Source organism: Bos mutus, chromosome 7 (assembly GCF_027580195.1).
Source record: "Bos mutus isolate GX-2022 chromosome 7, NWIPB_WYAK_1.1, whole genome shotgun sequence".
NCBI classification, from domain to species: Eukaryota; Metazoa; Chordata; class Mammalia; order Artiodactyla; family Bovidae; genus Bos; species Bos mutus.
The window spans coordinates 53,658,129-53,663,190 of NC_091623.1; the positions used below are offsets into that span (position 1 = coordinate 53,658,129).

General features: G+C 42.3%; 1 pseudogene; it reads left to right on the forward strand.

Moving 5' to 3' along the window:
* The first annotated feature begins 639 nt into the window (after nucleotides 1–639).
* On the forward strand, nucleotides 640–4,000 carry LOC102278781 (olfactory receptor 7D4-like; annotated as a pseudogene).
* Nucleotides 4,001–5,062: the final 1,062 nt, after the last annotated feature.

Genomic DNA, 5,062 nt, shown 5'->3' on the forward strand with positions numbered 1-5,062 from the left:
ATCCTATGCCAGTACCCTTCCCTGGGAAATCCTATGGACAGAGGATACTGGTGGGCTACAGTCTAGAGGGTTGCAAAGAGTCAGACATGACTGAAGCAATTTGATATGCATAGCCAATTAACAATGTTTGTAAAATTTCAGATGAACAGTGAAGGGACTCAGTTTAGTTCAGTTAAGTAGCTTAGTTGTATCTGACTGTTTGTGACCCCATGGACTGTAGCACGCCAGGCTTCCCTGTCCATCACCAACTCCCAGAGCTTGCTCAAACTGATGTCCATCGGGTTGGTGATGCCATCCAATCATCTCATCCTCTGTCGTCCCCTTCTCCTCCTGCCTTCAATCTTTCCCAGCATCAGAGTCTTTTCCAATGAGTCAATTCTTTGCATCAGATGGCCAAAGGATTGGAGCTTCAGCTTCAGCATCAGTCCTTCAAATGAATATTCAGGACTGATTTCCTTTAGAATTGATTGGTTTGATCTCCTTGCAGTCCAAGGGATTCTCAAGAGTCTTCTTCAACACCACAGTTCAAAAGCATCAATTCTTCAGTGCTCAGCTTTCTTTATAGTCCAACTCTCACATCAATACATGACTACTGGAAAAACCATAGCTTTGACTAGATGGACCTTTGTTGGCAAAGTAATGTCTCTGCTTTTGAATATGCTGTCTAGGTTGGTCATAGTTTTTCTTCCAAGGAGCAAGCGTCTTAATTTCATGGCTGCCGTCACCATCTCCAGTGATTTGGGAGCCCTCCCAAAATAAAGTCTATCACTGTTTCCCCATCTATTTGCCATGAACTGATGGGACCGGATGCGACAATCTTAGTTTTTTGAATGTTGAGTTTTACGCCAATTTTTCATTCTCCTCTTTTACTTTCACCAAGAGACTCTTTAGTTCTTTGCTTTCTGCCATGAGGGTGGAGTCATTTGCCTATTTGATATTTCTCCTTGCAATCTCGATTCCGCTTGTGCTTCATCCAGCTTGGCATTTTGCACGATATACTCTGCATGTAAGTTAAATAAGCAGGGTGACAATACACTGCCTTGATGTACTCCTTTTCCTATTTGGAAACAGTCTGTTGTTTCATGTCCGGTTCTAACTGTTGCTTCTTGATCTGCATACAGATTCCTCAGGAGGCAGGTCAGGTAGACTGGTATTCCCATCTCTTTCAGAATTTTCCATAGTTTATTGTGATCCACACAGTCAAAGGCTTTAGCATAGTCAATGAAGCAGGTGGATTTTCTAGAATTCTCTTGCTTTTTCTATAATTCAACGGATGTTGACAACTTGATCTCTAGTTCCTCTGCCTTTTCTAAATCCAGCTTGAACATCTGGAAGTTCATGCTGAAGCCTGGCTTGGAGAATTTTGAGCATTACTTTGCTAGCATGTGAGATGAGCACAATTCTGCTGTAGTTTGAACATTCTTTGGCATTGCCTTTCTTTGGAAAGGGCCTCAGCCATACATATACATGTATCCATTCTCCCCAAACCCTCCCTCCAGGTTGCCACATAACATTGAGCAGAGTTCCATGTGCTCTACAGTAGGTCCTTGCTGGTTATCCATTTTAAATACAGCAGTGTGTACATGTCCATCCCAAACTCCCTAAATATTCTTCCCCCTCAGCCTTCCACCATAGCAACCACAAGTTCATTCTCTAAGTCTTTGAATCTCTTCCTGTTGACAAAGATCTCATTTTATTTCTGTTCACGAGGGTGGAGAAACCTGGGAGAGGTTCAAAGCTTCTGGGCTACTGTGAGTAGTTGTGTGAAGAGCTTGTCCATTAATAATGTTAGTTGGGTTTGAAATGTTAGTTGGGTTTGAAATATGTCAGTAGTAGCTTCATTAACAGAAACCCTATGTGGGAAAACAAAGGAGGTAATGTACCCTTTCTGATCTGTAATGATCAGATCAATTGTGTTTTTCTTTAGTCCTTTTGTTTTCCTCAAAGTAAGAGGGAGATCAGGGAAGAATACTGAATCTGGAGATGAGAGATGGGCTGCTAAATTAAAAACTCTGTCATTAGAAAGTGAAGTCAAGTGAAAGTGAAGTCGCTCAGTCATGTCCGACTCTTTGCGACCCCATGGGCTGTAGCCTACTAGGCTCCTCTGTCCATGGGATTTTCCAGGCAAGAATACTGGAGTGGGTTGCTAGAGAAGTATGTAAATCATAATAGTAATATCTTTTATTGGACACTTACCACGTGCCAGTCTTTTTACATTCATTAGGGCATTGCATCGTTATAACCCTCTTAACTAAGAGCTCAGATGGATCATATAGCCCTTCAGTCACACAGCTAAGAAGACATAGATGTGCTCAGTTGCTCAGTTGTGTCCGACTCCTTGAGAGCCCATGGACATAGCCTACCAGGCTCCTCTGTCCATGGGATTCTCCAGGCAAGAATACTGGATTGAGTTGCCTTTTCCTTCTCCAGGGGATCTTCCCGACTCAGGGATCAAACCTGGCTCTCCTGCATTGCAAGCAGATTCTTAACCATATGAGCTACAGGAAAATTACAAAAACTCAAATCTATGTCTGTCTGCCTCATAAAACAGTCATCTTAACTGCAGTGTCAACCTTGTCTCCCTGGAGGAATATTTTAAAATAACTACCAATGAGGATGCTACGTTAATAGGAAGAGGGTGCATTTCCTATAGAAATACATGTGAATGTTCTCTTCAATACAAGTTTTATAAACACAGTTAAACCAACTTCCATAGAAAAGGGAAGATTATCAGAAAATCCATGCATATTTAAACAGAATGCAAGCCAAGAAGGTAACCAGAAGTGTTGAAGGGCTGGTCTCCAACCCAGAAAGCCTCAGAACCAATGTCATCATCTCTATCTCTTTCCTTTTTTTTTCTCCTTCCCATATTCTCTCATGCCAAGTGATCTGATGTCTCATTCTAAGTACTTGCCTTGCTGCCTTCATCTCTGCAGACTATATTTCCTAACTTTTAAAGTTTATTGAGCCATGATTTCTTTAGGTTTCCACAGCATGTCAGGAACTCTTCTTTAAACTCGTTTACCCTGTCAACAGTCCTATGGAATAAATACCATTAATAATCCCCTTTTATGCCAGTGCACTGAGACAACCCAGAGGGATAGGATGGGAAGGGAGGTGGGAGGGGGGGTTCAGGATGGGGGACATATGTACACCCATGGCAGGTTCATGTCAATGTATGGCAAAACCCACCACAGTATTGTAAAGTAATTAACCTCCAATTAATTACTTCACACTCCCATGTACTTCTTCCTCTCCTACCTGTCCTTTATTGACATCTGTTTTGTCTACACCACTGTCCCAAGGATGCTAGTGAATATTCAGACAGAGAGAAAAGACATCTCCTACATAGGCTGCTTCACTCAGGTGTATTTCTTTATGGTTTTTGCTGGAATGGACAATTTCCTCCTGACTGTGATGGCCTATGACTGGTTTGTGACCATCTGCCACCCCCTGCACTACATGATCATCATGAACCCCTGCTTCTATGATCTCCTGGTTCTCATGTGTTTATCATTTTATTCGGCTCCCTCTTTCATGTGCTACTGATGATGCAGCTGACTTTCTGTATTGGAACTGAAATTCCACATTTCTTCTGTGAACTGACTCAGACTCTCAAGGCAGTATGCTCAGACACCCTCTCAATAACATCTCTTTGTATGTGGCCACTGCCCTGCTGTTTATGTTTCCTCTGATTGGGATCCTCTTTTCTTACTCTCAGATTGTCTCTTCATTAATAAAGATGGCCTCCACTGAAGGCAAGTACAAAGCATTTCCCCCCTGTGGTTCTCACTGCACTGTGGTCTCCTTGTGTTATGGGACAGGCCTGGGGCTTTACCTTACTTCTGCTGTGACCCAGTCTTCCCAGAGAAGCTCCATTGCCTCAGTGAGGTACACTGTGATCACCCTGATGCAGAACCCCTTCATCTATAGCCTGAGGAACAAGGATGTGAAGGCAGCCCTGGCAAGGCTCCTGAGTCTAGGCACCCCTTGTCTGTGATGAGTCACTGACCTCAGAACTAAGTGGACATTGTGAACCCCAAAGACAAATGTTGTAGATTTAAATATCCTGGTTCCTTTTCTCCCTTAAAAGACATGTTCATTTCTTCTATTCCTAAAGCACCTGTGACTTCACTTTTTGGGGATTGTCTTTTAAGGTTGTTTTTTTTTTTTTTATGTAGACCATTTTTTAAAGTCTTTATTGAATTTGTTACAACATTGCTTCTACTTTTATGTTTAGGGTTTTTGGCCACAAGGCATGTGGGATCTTAGCTCCCTGACCAGGTAATAAAGAAGCACGCCCTGCACTGGAAGGGCAAGTCTTACCACTGGGCTGCCAGAGAAGTCCCCACTTCTGTTTTTGTATTAGTTTCTCTACTGTTGTCAGTAAATTTTTTTGACATTTTTCTTTATATGCTGTCCATAAAATTTCATGGTTTTACATGCTTTCTTATAGCCATTCTAACAATTTCTAACTTCAGATTTAGAGCACTTTATCAAGTGCTGACCTGGTAGTCCCCAAATTAGCCTCTCAAACCCTGGTGTTCTTCACATTCGTTTGGTTGTGGGCTTGTTATCTCCAAAAGAATTGGGATAGAAGTCATACAATAGACATAACAAAGAGTTTCTCATATCAGGATTGTGTTTATTTCCTCACATGTGTGACTTTATATCTTCTTGAAGACACTTCTTTGAGATATTTTCTCTTTTTCACCCCACTTTTCAAAAGAAGTGGCTTCCCTGCTGGTTCAGACAGTAAAGAATCAGCCTGCATTGGCAGGAGACTTGGGTTCGATCCCTGGGTCAGGAAGATCCCTTGGAGAAGGAAATGGCAACCTACTCCAGTATTCTTGCCTTGGGAATCCCTTGGACAGAGGAGCCTGGCAGGCTACAGTCCATGGGGTTGCAAAGAGTGAGATATGACTTAGGATGAAGCAACAACAACAACAATTTTTTGATTACAGGAAATAGGCTGCATTCAGCTTCCAAGATCTTCTCTGGATTCCAAGGGCAGGTTCAAACAGTTGTTAATTAGGAAAGGGAGGGGATGCAGAGACAAAAG